Genomic DNA, 16813 nt, shown 5'->3' with positions numbered 1-16813 from the left:
AGGGCAACGTGATGAACATCCCCCCAACAATGGGGGTGAAGAATCACAGTCACAGGCTCGGGAGGAACCGGATCCCACCAGCAGCGACGCCTCTCAACACTCCGCGGATGACCCCAGCCGACCTGGACCCTCTGGTGTCCAAGCCCCTGCTTCACCTGGTTCAGGAACATCTGTGCCAACCACCACTCCCATTCCTGCCACATCACAGGAGACAACCAGGAGCCCTGCCCGCAGTGAACAGAGCCAGTCTGACCAGGAGGGACAAGGTGCGATGGGCACCCAGGAGGAGGCAGACAACACCGCCACTGCCATCCCTCAGGGGTCCTGTCAACCCGATGTGCCCACAACGGCAGGCCAGGCTCGTGTGGGCAGAGGTGGCGGGAGTGGAGGTAGGCGGAGGTGAGAACCTGACCAGCCAGCTGAAGGGACCGGTATGTCACACATCCGCAACATCATGGAGGCATACCAGCGTGACACCAGGGAGATCAGCCAGGTAGTGGTGACCCTCACAGAGATCAAAAACCAGCAGGCCGAGCAACACGCCAGTCAACAACAACACCAAGGACGGATGGAGGCAAGACTGGCTGAGCTCCTGGCGTTGCAAAGAGACATAAGCCATTCACTCCGTCGGATCGCCGACAACATGGGCAACCCTCCCTGTGACACCAGGCGCAGACCAGCACCAGCCACAGGGAGGGAGGCGGAGGAGGATTCATCCGACGGAGCGTCCCAAACATTGTCAAGGCCTGCATCTGAGGAAGGTTGGTCGTCCACGGAAAAGACCGTGAGAGGCAGTGGGCCATCCACATCTCCCAGGTCACCTGGCCTGGCACCTGGCCTTCATGTGCGACAGCATCACCTCATTGATTGACATCATCTGCCACATGGACTTGCTGGTCACAGTCTGACCAATGATGCCAAACACTGTGGGCTGGACTCTGATGACTTCAAATGGCAAGGATCCCATCTCCCCCTGTGAACTTTGTATTCTATGGTCCCTGCATTTCCCCATTTTCTGTGCACAAATCACACCCCAGAGCTAGAAATAAAAAAATTAATAATTGAAATTTCATGTTGCAGTCATTTAGCATGAGTCCACAACATACGTGTGGGGATATGTCAAAGTATGCCTGAGTGTGGAACTAACTCCAGCCATCCATACACTTGGATCTGAGTCCGGTCGAGGACACACATGGCTCACAATGTATCACAAAATACAGACATGGAGCACAACACCCACCCGTGATGGCCTCAAGCTGCTGAGGGGGGGCTTGCTATATTGCTCTGACAGACCAATTTGGAAGAGTGAGGTCATGGGTCATGTTCATGTGCCTGGGGAGGGAGTCCCAGGTCTATTTTGCGATGTGGGAGAACTATCTCCTGCATGCAGATTTTATGTGGATGTGATGAATGGTGGTCAGGGCAAGGTGGGCTGCATGGAGTAGGGCCAACGGGGTGTTGGATGACACACGTCCAAGGTCGGTTTGGGTCTGGGGTTGTGGACTGCCTCTTGTCTGTGGTTGAGGAGTCTGAAGGTGATCCTGCAGCACACAGTGAGCCATTGTACCTCTCTCAGGTGGACGGTGATGTGGCTGGGGCGGGGGATGTTGCAGATGAGGTGTGCGGATGCACCCTGGATGTGGATAAGTTCTCCTGCATGTTTCTGTTGTCCTCTATAGAGGCCGGGGCTGTATTTGAACCGGCTGGTGTCCTGGACCAGGGGGACGGTCTGTCTTGCCTTGGAGTGGATCTATCTGGGGGTCATCAGCTGCATGTGGAGGGTGTTGCAGCATGAGGTACAGATGTTGGTGAGTTGCATGTTAATTGTGAGCGATGGGTACATGATGAACACCAGCTTGCCCGCGTGGCCACTGGGTGCTGGTGCGGTGCACAGACCAGTGGGACGCAAGGAGTTGACCCAGCCGTAAGGGGACAATCCTCAGATGATGACCTCTGTCATGTCCAAGTCCTGCCTCAGATGGCTGATGTTCAGCCATTCATCAATGGATCTCATGCCTTCTTGAAGTTTGGATCTGGCAGTGGCTGGCTCTTTGGTGAGTTTGAGGAGCAGCTGGGTGTCAATGGCATACCAGATGATGATGAGGTTGTGTGCGCATGTGATGGTGGAGAGGGGGGTCATGGAGACATTGAAGATCGTCACGCTGAGAGAAGAGCCCTGGGGCATGGGCCAGATGACCCCAGTGTACTACATGTTGCAGGGTGGAGGCAGACTCCCTGGGCCTTGCTGGTGAGCTACTTCCTGATTGAATCCTGGGCCCTCCTCTGGATACCAGTGTTGGAGATGTGTGAGCTGACAGTGTGGTAGCACATGGTGTAGAATGCCATTGAGAGGTCAAGGGTGGTGGCCTCACCACTGTTGAGCAGGGCTAAGTAGTCGTTGGTGGTGGCAATGATGACGGTTGCAGTGGTGTGATTACTGTGTAAAACGGTCTGGTGCCGGTTGGCTGGAGCTGGTTGCATGTAGGAAATTGGTCAGTTGCTTGTTGAGTGTCTTCCTGGTGACATTTGCTGGGTAGGGAAGTAGGGGGATGTACCAGGAGATCCTGCGGTACTGCCGTCTGTTGTTTAAGAAGGGCCTGGGGCTCTGCGTGCCTCCTGCAGCCATGGAATGTGGCTAACTCAAAGGAGACATTCCTGACGCGCAGGACGTGGGCTTCAAGGATGGCGAATGATGTGGTTGAGATGTTGTGTGGGAAGGGGCCTGATGGAGAGCCAGAGTGGATGGTGCACATGATCCCGGTTGTGAACTTGCTGCTGACGGGAGTCCATGACCTGAGGGGGGTTTGTCAAGCGGATAATAGTGCTGTCTGCCTCTGTGTGCCAAGGCTGTTGTGTATGGCCATGAGCTTGCAGTGGTACAAAGTTGCAAGGGATGGGATCTGCCTTGCAAGGGTGGGGTGTCTTAGATGGAGATCTGCTGTCAGTTCACTCACAATGCTGATGAGCTCCTTGATGTTGTGTGTTTGGGTGTCTCGGCACTATCTGAAGTATCTCCATTTCTCCTTGCTGATGATATGGTGATACCTGTGTGTGGTGTTTTCCAGGGCTGTAAGGAAAATTATGTCTCTTTGTGTTGCAAGGTTTGCACAAGAGTCCGGCTAGGTCTGTAGGAGTCCAGTAGGTCTGCCTTGTCTCAGGTGCCTTACCTGTTGTTGTGCTTCACAGGAAAGTCCGTCAATGTGGCAAGATTGTTGGATCAGTTGCTGATCCAGTGTGTGAGTTTGCAGGGTGTGGTGGTGGTGTTGTTTTGAGTGTCCCACACAGCTTGTCTGTGGTGACTTATATCAAGCATCTTTGAGGGATCGGTAGCGGGGTGTGTGGCACTTTGTTGCTTGTTGGAGACATGGATTCAAATGTGGATGGACCAATGATGGATGGTGGTGTGTGTCCCCTGCAGCAAGAAGTTACTGGCCCTCAGCCACATGTAGCCTATGGAGGTGAGGGCCTGCGTGCAGATGTACGTGTTGATGGCTTAGCGGAATTGTGGTTGTAGGCCTGCAGATCTGTAGATGAGTGTTACTCCGAGGGTTGCTAGGGAGTTGCTGCGAACCCGGACTTGTGACTCTGAGGGTGTACTTGTGAATAATTAGAAATTGGTGTTGGCGTCACTGCGGGTGATCTTGGATCCGTCTGTGATGGCAATGAAGACGTCATGTGCTGAGGATGCTTTTGTCCAGGTTACTGTCATGAAGGTGATGTGTGGGGCTGTAGTGTTGAGGAGGTAACAGAGTCCAATGGTGTGCTGGTGGATGGAGCGGGTGTGGAGTAGGAGACACATAACCTGGTTGTACTGACAGGGTCTGGTAGGCTGGGCAGCGCTGTGTAGGCAGTTGGAGCAGCACACTCAGCATGCGAAGGTGTCGTGTGTGTGCTTAGGGGTTGCCTGATGGCAGGAGGATGATTGTCACGAGGACATTGCTTGGAGAGTGGCTGCAGCATGAACCTGTTGTGTGACGTGGGTCATGCAAAGACTAGAGGGTCGTGCACTGTGCATGTTGCAGGCGCAGACGGTCCAGCCTTTGGCACGGCGCTGGGGCTACAGTGGCACAGAAAAGCTGCTGGCTGCATTTCAAATGGGTGGAGTGGGAAGGGCTGAGCATTTTTGAGGTGTGGGGGTTGCAGAATCAGGGCACTCGGAGTGGTGGGGCCGCAGGTGAAGCAGCAGCAGGCAGAAGGGGTTAGAAATCATGCAAAAATCAACATACAAAGACAAGGAGGTCTGCAATGCACAGTGCAACAGGTGTATGTCAAGGAAGGAGTGTCAGCTCACTCATGGGTCACTCCCAGAAAGTGTATGATCAATCAACATAAATTACAGCCACTGTATCAGGCAACAAAATGCGGAGATGCGCAAAGGAGACTCACCATCAGCAGGCATTCACGTCCCATTGTGGGCAGCAACCTGCACCAATACATACACAACCAGGTACTTCATGCACAATAGAGATTATTAGCCATGAGGCACTGCATGCATGTTGCCAAAGTACACATACACTCATATGCTCAATCTTTGTCATTTATGCCATAGATGACGCATGCAAACTGGTAAGAGATCTGCAGTGACCGAGATGAGGCACTTTGGATTCTGCTGAACACCTTTATTCCACATACACACACAAAGGGATATGCCTCCATATTAACAGACTCACAGGTCAGTTGACAGAACATGTGGGACACATATGCTGGACCCCCCCTTCACAACACGGATGATGTCAATCCCAATGAACTGGCACACAAGGTAAGGGGATGAGCAAAAGACATCCTGCTGCACACGGAGAGGCTGCAATTCCCCATAGAGCATGTTGTTGTGATGTCCCCCACTATGTCCACCCGTAGCATCTGCAATGTCTCAGAGCCAAGGTACACACACATTGATGCCTTCATCAGACGCCATATTCCACTACAGATGACTGTCAAGAAGGCTGACTATCATGTCATGGGAGTGATGCTACATGTCAAATGCTCCATGGTGAGAAGACATGTATGCATGGTACCACAACATGCACAGAAGCAGTCACCACACATTCCTAACCTGTACCACCACCAAAAAGCCTTGCTGCAATCCTTACCCAAACTGACATTTCCACATGTCCATGCATGGAATGCTGATTTAGCACACGTTGCAATCCACACGAGGAATAGCAGGAGGACAACGATGACACGACCAGACAACAGGTGCAAAATACCTGGGAATGACAGACACACGAGAAGTCACCTAAAAAAATTCTCAACGCACACATGGAAGTGTATAAAACATGAACAATGTTGGACACATTTAAATTGCGAATCAAGTCTCTCCGCAAAAATGTGTTGCATGACATCATCACTCGAGTGACACATCAGAACACACATCCAAGTCACTTTGCATTCAGTCAGCTGGACACACACATTGCAACACATGACAATCAATGCTACAAGCTTGCACACTCATAGCCAGTGACTCACCATTATGAGAAGAAGTTGCGTATGAGCTGACTCCGGATATCATCCCCCTCCTCCTCCTCATCACTAGCCTCGTGACCAATCCCTTGATCCTCCACGGGTGGATGCTCCTGCTCATCTGGATCCAGGATGAGTGGCACTGCCTTCTCAACTGCCATGTTGTGCAGCATGCAGCACACAATGAAGATTTTGCAGACCTTCTCCGGGGCATAAGGGAGGGACCCTCCTGTCTTGTCCACGCACAGGAATCGGCACTTCAGGAGTCCAAACGTCCTCTCAATCACTCGCCTGGTCTGGCTGTGTGCATCATTGTACCGGTGATCTACAGCTGTTCTTGGGTTGCGGAGAGGTGTCAGCAGCCATGGCATGTTGGGATAGCCAGAGTCCCCTACATGGAAACTTCATGTAAATAAGTGGGTCACGAGATGCCGTAAGAGACAAAGATACTGCAACACATAGGACAAAAAGACTATACCCACCAACAAGACTTGCTCATTCGTTGTGCAGCCGCAGCATCATTTGTGGCACCCTGCTACGCCTCATGATGTAGGCATCGTGTGCTCATCCTGGAAAACGTGCACAGACATGGGAAATCAGCATGTTAGCAAGACACACCACAAGGGCATTTATCGAGTGGTAATGTTTGCGGTTGCGATAGGCTTGTTCCTGTGCCTGTGGTGGTACAAAAGCCACATGTGTACCATCAATGGACCGAATTACATGGGGCATCCCACCCAGGGCATAGAAATCCCCCTTGACATCCCTCAACCCCTCTGGAGTCGGAAATTTGATGAATTCATCAAGGTGCTCCAACATGGCTACTAAAACATCACGCAGGACACGGCTGAACATAGTCTGGGACATCCCACCCACATCAGCTATGGTCAATTGAAACGTACCTGTGGCAAAAAAATGTAAGGCTGCCATCACCTTCATCTTGGGGGTCAGCGCAGTAGGATACCTGTGTTGCGCTTGGAGGTGTGGTGCCAGCTTGTTTGTCAGGTCCTCAATCAACTGTTGAGTGAATCTGCAATGGCGGATGCAGGCACGTTCCCTCATGGCACCCAAGTCTGGCATTAGTTTCTGAGTGAGTGTGTGAGTCCCTCCTGAGGCGGAAGCCGGGAGGTTGTTGTGCGCTGTGACTCTGTGACCATTTTATATACTTTATTGCCTCTATTTTCGCCGCATTTTAAATAAAGCGCTTGATTTCTTTGCACATTGCACATCGTTTTAATCTGCTCATAATTTCAAACTCGCCGTGGTATCCTACCTAAATTGTTTTTCCCCGCACTGCCTTGCTCCCTGAGCCTACCTCGGTCGATTTTGGGGCTGGGAGGCTCTCCCTCGAATCGGCAGAAGCGCGGCGGCCATTTTGGGTAGGGGAAGCGTCCAGTCACCAGCATAAAAGGCAACGGTCATGTCTCCGCGCAGCGTACGCGGTCAGCGGACGCGCAGGAGTCGTGCCAGAGTCCTGCCCGTCTGCGCCCGTCCGCGATCAGGACGCGGCCGAGGCCAGGTACTCTGTGGAAACCCCAACATCTTGCTTCAAAACATATAGTAAGGAGTCTCTTTTTTCGATACAACACAAATGCTGTGCTCTCACTGTTTCTCTTCAAAGGGACTTAGCCCTATATCCAGAGTTGGGCATACCTTGCAATATGCTGAATGACACATTGGTCCCGTGCCCCTTTGATCAGCCGCCGTCTCAGGCCCCTAAAGACACCAGCAATTTCTCTATTAAGGCTGGCCTAATTAATTGTCGCTCCCTGCCTAAACATTCTCTCGATATCGCCCAGTCTCTGATGGACAATAACTGGGATTTACTTTTTCTTACGGAAACATGGCTGGAGGATGAATCTAATCCGTCTTTATGCCTGGCCATTCCCCTGGAATATAATATCCTTTTAACGCCAATAGAGCGGGTCGCAATCGGGGAGGTGGGGTAGCTATTATTTATAGATCCCAATGGATGATCTCTTCCTTCCCTTACACACAAATTGAACTGATTGAAGCCCTTCCCTTCTGTATTAAATTAGCTGAACACACCACACTGACAGGGCTACTGGTCTATCGCCCTCCTAAATCAAAGGCTTCCTACTTGGCTACATTTTTGGACTATGTCCTTCAGGCTAGCCTACGCTATGCCAATTTTACCTTACTAGGAGACCTAAATTTACACGCAGAGGACTCTTCTGACAAGCTTTGCCTTAACTTTCTTTCTACTTTAAAAGATGCTGGATTAAGCCAATTGGTTTCTCAACCTACGCACAAAGCTGGTCATACTCTTGATCTTGTTTGCTCGAATTTCTCAAACATCCTGATTAAGGATCCCTATCCAGTGATTTGGTCGGACCACTTTTTTATCCCTTTTGCTATTCATTTTTGCCAGCATGTGAGACCTAGAATTCCCCCTAAGGCGGTAGGACGTAATTGGAGTAAGATCTCCCCTGACAGTGTTGCCCTACATCTTGTAAATACCACTCCCAAAGACGCCCCTGATTTAGATTCACGCCTGACTAACCTCAACTGCTGGGTCACCTCTGCTATTGACTCGCTCGCTCCTATGCGACCGATTAAAACCTTTCGAGCAGCTCCCTCCGCCCCATGGTACTCCGACGAGCTTCGGAAATATAAATCTTCTTGTAAGCTGTTGGAGCGCCGGTGGAGGTAATCCTATTCTATTGACACAAAACTTAAATATAAACTGGCCCTCAAAGAATACCGTAGGAAAATAATTGAGCATAAAAAACGTTACCTGGAGGAGAAAATTAATAGAGCGCATGGCTCGGCCAGGGAAATTTTTAACACAGTGAAGACTTTCACAGATCCCTTGGATCTTAAACAGTGTCTTCCAGTCTCTCAGGCCCTTTGCTCCCTCCTCTCTGACTTCTTTGAAGACAAGATCGTGAAGATCTATGACACCTTCCCCAAGAATAATGATCTAGGGAGTGATACGCCTTTACCTGACCGCATCGAGTCTTCTTCCACCTTTTCAGTCTTTGAGGCAATCTCACTGGAACACTCACTGATGGAGCTGTCTAGATGCCGCTCCGGCTCACCACTTGACCCTTGGCCAGCCAAGCAATATAAATTATTGGCCTCTTTTCTTAATCCCTTCCTCTACTACATCTGGAATGACTGGCTCAAAACCGGAATTTTCCCGGAGTCTTGGAAACATGCCCAACTGGTCCCGATTTTAAAGAAAGCTAATAGAGATCCTAATGAGCCGGTGAACTATCGACCCATTTCTCTGCTCCCAGCCCCTGCCAAGGTCCTTGAAATGCTAGCGCAGCAACAACTGGCAGGTTTTCTTGAATCCCACGGCCTACTTCATGAATCCCAACATGGTTTTAGAAAGTGCCATAGCACTGAGTCTGTCCTTATAGAAATGGCCGACTCTGTGCGGTGGAAACTGGATGGGGGTTCCAGAGCGGTGCTGGTGCTGCTCGACTTGTCGGCAGCATTCAACACCGTCTCTCACCCCATCCTGATTGACCGTCTTCGGTCGAAGGGCATTCAGGGGAAGGCCCTGGAGTGGCTGACCTCTTTTTTGTCTAATCGCACCCAGGCAGTCTATACTCACCCTTTTACCTCTGTTAGCCGTACCCTGAAATGGGGTGTCCCTCAAGGCTCTGGCTTTGAGCCCACTATTGTTCAATGTCTATTTTTCTCCTCTGGCTGAACTCATTGCTAGGTCGGGCATCATAGCTACTTCCTATGCAGATGATATTCAGCTGTTTTTCTCCTATGAGAGTGCCACGCAGACTACTTTTGATCCTCTGAAGGATTGTCTGCGGGACATTTCAAAATGGATGGACCATAACTGCCTCCGCATGAATGCGGCGAAAACGGAGGTTCTCTTTTTCCATCAACCCTCCCCTCTTGATGCAACTCTCTTGTGGCCACAGGAACTTAGCCTTCCCCCTGTCCCTAAGGACTCTGTAAAAAATCTAGGGGTCAAGTGGGACTCAAATCTTTCTTTTAGCAACCAAATACAGACCGTTTCAGCCGCTTGTTTTTCCAAGATCAGGATGATTAGGAAATTCATCACCTATCTCCCTAGTGACACCAGGAAAACCATAGTCCAGGCATTGATTACATCTCACCTGGACTATGCGAACGGCCTGTATTTAGGGTTGCCCGCGGGCCTCCTACATCGGCTCCAGACAGTCCAGAATGCGGCTGTTGGGCTGGTCTGCGGGGTTTCCCTACGCACCCATATTTCGCCTCATCGCAGAGCATTACATTGGCTACCAATCCATCAAAGAGCTGCATTCAAAGCCATGACCTTCACCAATCGAGCAACTAGGGGTAGGGGATCGGCCTACCTCTCTGTTAGTATCCGTCCTTACTGTAACTCTCGGAACCTCCGTTCCAACTCCCAACATCTGCTTTCCATACCAAGATTCAGGAAAGCACGTTCTGGAGGTAAAACCTTCCAGGTCTGTGCCACAACTCTCTGGAACGAACTCCCGATCGCAATTAGGATGATCCAGGAAGAATTACCCTTCTGTAAGGCACTAAAAACTTTTCTCTTTTGTTAACCCCCCCAGGACTATCACTCTGCTTTCACTCAGAAGCGCCGGGACACCCCGTTGGGGTAGCTGCGCGCTATATAAAATACACACCAAAAAATAAATAAATAAATAAATTAGTCTTGGGACAGGTGGTGCCCTGCAAAACATAGTTTTGAAGAATAAAGATTGAGAGTCGGCAAACATCAATGTCAATGAACATAGCACATGCTACACTGCTAATACACATCAGGTAACTATGGAGTCAGGTGTGTGCAATACATCCAGGACACAGATGCAAGCTTGCTGGCACTCCTACAAAAAGCCTGATACACCTGTTGATTGTCAAGTCTACATGACATGCCCTGAAATGATTTGGGGGCCAGTCTGAGTGAAGAGCCACAGATATCACCGGAGTGACACACAACCACATAGCTGCATTTGAAGGATGTCATCTCATCCAGACAGCTGACTGCAAGGCACACGCACAGGTCACATGGAACTGTACGTGTACTGCCAGTGCGTACACGTACGTGTACAAGTACGTGTACGCACTGGTAGTACACGTACGTATACTACCAGTGCCTACACGTACGTGTACTGCCAGTGCATACACGTGCGTGTACAAGTACGTGTATACACTGGTAGTACACGTACGTGTACTACCAGTGCCTACACATACGTGTACATGTATGTGTACTACCAGTGCGTACAACTAGTGCGTACACGTACGTGTACAAGTACGTGTATGCACTGGTAGTACATGTACGTGTACTACCAGTGCCTACACGTACGTGTACTACCAGTGCCTACACGTACGTGTACAACTAGTGTGTACACATACTTGTACACGTACGTGTAGGCACTGGTAGTACACATACGTGTACTACCAGTGCGTACATGTACGTGTACAAGTATGTGTACGCACTGGTAGTACACGTACGTGTACTACCAGTGCCTACATGTATGTGTACTACCTGTGTGTACACGTATGTGTATAAGTATGTTTACGCACTGGTAGTACACATACGTGTACTACCAGTGCCTACACGTACATGTACAAGTATGTGTACGCACTGGTAGTACACATACGTGTACTACCAGTGCCTACACGTATGTGTACTACCTGTGTGTATACATATGTGTATAAGTATGTGTACGCACTGGTAGTACACGTACGTGTACTACCCGTGCCTACACGTACGTGTACAACTAGTGCGTACACGTACTTGTACACATACGTGTAGGCACTGGTAGTACACGTACGTGTACAACTAGTGCGTACACGTACGTGTACAAGTACGTGTACGCACTAGTTGTACATGTACGTGTACTACCAGTGCGTACATGTACGTGTACAAGTACGTGTACGCACTAGTATGCACTAGTTGTACATGTACGTGTACTACCAGTGCCTACACGTATGTGTCACAAGCACTGTGCAACTGGTGCCGTAGGGGTACGTGTGAAACGCACCGTACCTGTGAGTGGCTATCAAAATTACATAGGGGACACATAAGGGACAAGTATTAGGCCCTAAATGCATGCTGGTTGTCATGGATACCGAGTTTTCTCTTCAAATTTTTCCATCAGGTGTCCTGGAAAAGTCAGTTGGCCACAAAATACAATGTTGCAAAGTGGTTGTTGACTTGACATGATGCTCTAAATTTGAACGATGCAAATGCTGTCACTGGTGTATGTTTAAAGGTATTGGAGTAAACATAAGATGCGAATGATTCTGACCAATCACTATGTACTCATCAAAATGAATGCCCCTCAGCAAGACAGATATAAAGCAGCCAGAAGCCATGAGAGGGCACTTGCCTGCACAACTGTCCTGTCGACAACATTGCTGCTGTCTCTGCTTCACTGGACCATGTCTCGTGCTGTGGAGAGGGCCCAGCCATTCACCCTGGAGGAGAATCAGGCCCTGCTGGACATCCTCCTCCCACAGTACCCCAGCCTGTATGTGAGACCAGGAGAGCAGGTGAGTGCTGAGTCCACTACCTTTGCCTATGCACCTGTTGTGTGACTGTCAATATTGTGTCCAGGTGGGACTGACATGCAATGTCGGAAATTTGATGAATTCATCAAGGTGCTCCAACATGGCTGCTAAAACATCACGCAGGACACGGCTGAACATAGTCTGGGACATCCCACCCACATCAGCTATGGTCAATTGAAACGTACCGGTGGCAAAAAAATGTAAGGCTGCCATCACCTTCATCTTGGGGGTCAACGCAGTAGGATACCTATGTTGCGGTTGGAGGTGTGGTGCCAGCTTCTTTGTCAGGTCCTCAATCAACTGTTGAGTGAATCTGTAACGGCGGATGCAGGCACGTTCCCTCATGGCACCCAAGTCTGGCATTAGTCTTGGGACAGGTGGTGCCCTGCAAAACATAGTTTTGAAGAGTAAAGATTGAGAGTCGGCAAACATCAATGTCAATGAACATAGCACATGCTACACTGCTAATACACATCAGGTAACTATGGAGTCAGGTGTGTCCAATACATCCAGGACACAGATGCCAGCTTGCTGGCACTCCTACAAAAAGCCTGATACACCTGTTGATTGTCAAGTCTACATGACATGCCCTGAAATGATTTGGGGGCCAGTCTGAGTGAAGAGCCACAGATATCACCGGAGTGACACACAACCACATAGCTGCATTTGAAGGATGTCATCTCATCCAGACAGCTGACTGCAAGGCACACGCACAGGTCACATGGAACTGTACGTGTACTGCCAGTGCGTACACGTACGTGTACAAGTACGTGTACGCACTGGTAGTACACGTACGTGTACTACCAGTGCCTACACGTACGTGTACTACCAGTGCGTACACGTGCGTGTACAAGTACATGTATGCACTGGTAGTACACGTACGTGTACTACCAGTGCCTACACGTACGTGTACACGTACGTGTACTACCAGTGCGTACAACTAGTGCGTACACGTACGTGTACAAGTACGTGTATGCACTGGTAGTACATGTACGTGTACTACCAGTGCCTACACGTACGTGTACTACCAGTGCCTACACGTACGTGTACAACTAGTGTGTACACATACTTGTACACGTACGTGTAGGCACTGGTAGTACACATACGTGTACTACCAGTGCGTACATGTACGTGTATGTGTACGCACTGGTAGTACACGTACGTGTACTACCAGTGCCTACATGTATGTGTACTACCTGTGTGTACACGTATGTGTATAAGTATGTTTACGCACTGGTAGTACACGTACGTGTACTACCCGTGCCTACACGTACGTGTACAACTAGTGCGTACACGTACTTGTACACATACGTGTAGGCACTGGTAGTACACGTACGCGTTGAACTAGTGCATACACGTATGTGTACAAGTACGTGTACGCACTAGTTGTACATGTACGTGTACTACCAGTGCGTACATGTACTTGTACAAGTACGTGTACGCACTAGTATGCACTAGTTGTACATGTACGTGTACTACCAGTGCCTACACGTATGTGTCAAACGCACTGTGCAACTGGTGCCGTAGGGGTACGTGTGAAACGCACCGTACCTGTGTGTGGCTATCAAAATTACATAGGGGACACATAAGGGACAAGTATTAGGCCCTAAATGCATGCTGGTTGTCATGGATACCGAGTTTTCTCTTCAAATTTTTCCATCAGGTGTCCTGGAAAAGTCAGTTGGCCACAAAATACAATGTTGCAAAGTGGTTGTTGACTTGACATGATGCTCTAAATTTGAACGATGCAAATGCTGTTTAAAGGTATTGGAGTAAACGTAAGATGCGAATGATTCTGACCAATCACTATGTACTCATCAAAATGAATGCCCCTCAGCAAGACAGATATAAGGCAGCCAGAAGCCATAAAAGGGCACTTGCCTGCACAACTTTCCTGTCGACAACATTGCTGCTGTCTCTGCTTCCCTGGACCATGTCTCGTGCTGTGGAGAGGGCCCAGCCATTCACCCTGGAGGAGAATCAGGCCCTGCTGGACATCCTCCTCCCACAGTACACCAGCCTGTATGGGAGACCAGGGGAGCAGGTGAGTGCTGAGTCCACTACCTTTGCCTATGCACCTGTTGTGTGACTGTCAATATTGTGTCCAGGTGGGACTGACATGCAATGTTGTTCAGAGTGTGTCTTGGGGGGGGGGAGGGGCATGCTTATGTCTCTCATACAGTGCATCATGTAGTTCCTGTGTGCACTCCTCACTTGCATGCTGCTTACGACATTCGACATTCAGCCTGGCTAATCCTTGGGGGCTTTTATTCCTGGCGTCCTGAGGTGATTGAGTGGTCCCCCCGGTGTGACAGGTGACTGTACCCACAGATGTGTATGTGTTGGGTGGACCTGTGGTGAGAGTGTCCAAATGACGTGTACGACCTCATGGACATTGATGTGTGTGAATGTTCCTTGTCATGTGGGTGAGTGTCTATGTGAAGTGTTGCACCACAGCTGCATGTTGGAGGCAACAGATCTAACCATCTCATGTGACAAGTGACCCGTGCTTTGTGTCTGACTTGCAGAGCTAGCACGACACCTGTGACTCCCCCCTGGCAAATGGCACATGTGCAGAGTGAGGGTTGTATCCGTTGTTGTCAATGACAGGCCAGTGATCTGTGGCTGGGTGTGTCTGTCTAGTCTGCTGAGGGTGCGTCAGTGGAGTGGGACATGTGACTGCATGGCACGTGCTGCCCATCAGCCTGCTGTTGCATGTGCTGCAGTGTGTGGCATGTTCATTGAGTGTTTTGCACCCCTCATGCCACCTGTAGACTTTCAATGCCATGTACTGCATTGGCCCTTGCACACAGGCCAATTTCATGTTGTGAATGAGGCTATTCATGTCAGCATCCTATGCCCTGTTCAACATTTCAAAGATGTTCTAATGTGTGTCTCTGGGACATGGAGCAGGTGTATTGATGTGTTGTCACTTTGTCATCCTGACAGGTAACTGCCTACGAGAAGGGGGTGATCTGGACCAACGTCGTCAGGGCCGTGAGGACTGCGGGGGGGGGCGTGATCGGCAGCTGGCCCAGGTCACCAAGAGGTGGCAGAACATCCGGTGCAGGACCCGGAGGATCACCCGGGTCCAGCTCAAGCTCTCTCCACCTCGCACCCACGGCGGCCGCCGACACCTGACCCACCACATGAAACGTGTCCTGGCAGTGGTCTACCCTGACCTCGATAGGCAGTTACAGGAGAGACTGCAGCAAGGAGTGGGTATTTACATGGCTTTTTGTTGTGTTATGTGTCGCCAGCTTTAGGAAGTGCTATTTTGCATGAATACACTCCCAGAGTTCATATGTGCAGTGCATTTTCTGTTCCCAAATGTCACCTGGGGATCTTTTTCATCCCTTCTTCTCCTTGACATGTGTCCCCTGGTGTGTGTGTAATCACATTTGCACATGGTCATCTAGGGTGCCAGTACATCTAAGTGCACATTGCTTTCTGCATCATGTGGGAGGGTGGTCTGTGACTTGTGTTGGTACCTTGCCTGTGCCATGACCTGTTCACTATGTAGGGGGTCCATAGTTGTTGTCACTGATGCTGATTCTCAACATAGGAGTGTGAGCTTTCAACTGGACACACTTGCAGCATGCATGAGCAATGTTGTGGCCTCAGACATGATGTGCATGAGTGTGAGATATTGTAGTGATGATACCTATCTCCCTATGTACAATGCTAAGTTAGCACAACCGCGTTAGATGTTAGAAAGCCATCTTGCCGCTTCTGCTGCTTTTGCACGCAACACTGTTGTCACATGTTATTAATTAAGAAATGCTTACTCGACTTTGCTTCACATGAGAACTGTCTGTTGTTTAACATCCTTAACAGTGAGCAGTGACCTTGGTCTGTACACCGTGTAAAGAACGAGTCTGGGTCACTAGACGGTGCATGTTGTTGTGTTCAGGTTGATCATACCACTATTTAGCCATAACATGCACGCAGCTGCAGATACCTGAAAGACGAGTGCTTTTTAATATTGCAGTGCAGCATGTTTTAGGGTCAGTCGGCAGAAGAGTGTTCCCAGGAGAGAGCCTAGCTGATCCTGTGATGTGATTCCACTAAGCTGACCTATACGGTATGGGGTTCCCCATTCAAGCCTAGAGACCTTCTAATAGTCTAATAATAATACTATTAGTTTACTAGCGAAAGGAGGGTGGCTGTTTTCCACTGTCATTTTATTATGATTGCTCCTTTCATTTTCTATGGTATTGTAACAATGCTGTTGGTTCTGATCTTAACCATTTTTCTGCTTATGTTAGCCAAAATACTGCATCTTAGGACGCGAGGTTTATAAATTAAACTCTTTAAACTTTAACCGTGTCTCTGTTTATTCTGTTGTGGACTGATATGAGAATAATAACGAAAAGGTATTTCTGATTCCCACCATTCCTGAGAATATTCTAAGTCGCTTGTTCTGGGTTGTCTATACATTGGGACCGCCGAGCTAGATCTCGGATAACGAATGGGACACTAAGCTAGTCAGATAAGGGGTTCTGGGTTCTGAGGGGAGTTTTTGGTACACCACAATTCTCTGAGGTCCTGGGTTCCTGCGCATAGTTCTGTGCATAAGCTGAATCCCTGCAACAATATGCATAGTGCCATGACGGTTGAACATGGTAGAGTCAGCTCATTCCAGGACCATGGAGCAGTGTGCCCACTACAGTCCCCTGAGACACCCTGGCCTCCTAATCATGTGTGTCATCCAACACTGTGCACATTCTCTGTGTGTGCTGCATAGGTCTGCCTCTGTGGCATTGTTCCCTGGCCTAGTTTGGATTTTGTTAATGTGTGCTACATGTGTCCACTGGACAGGGATACACCA

Source organism: Triturus cristatus, chromosome 1_2 (genome assembly GCF_964204655.1).
Source record: "Triturus cristatus chromosome 1_2, aTriCri1.1, whole genome shotgun sequence".
Taxonomy (NCBI): domain Eukaryota; kingdom Metazoa; phylum Chordata; class Amphibia; order Caudata; family Salamandridae; genus Triturus; species Triturus cristatus.
This window is presented reverse-complemented; position numbering follows the sequence as displayed.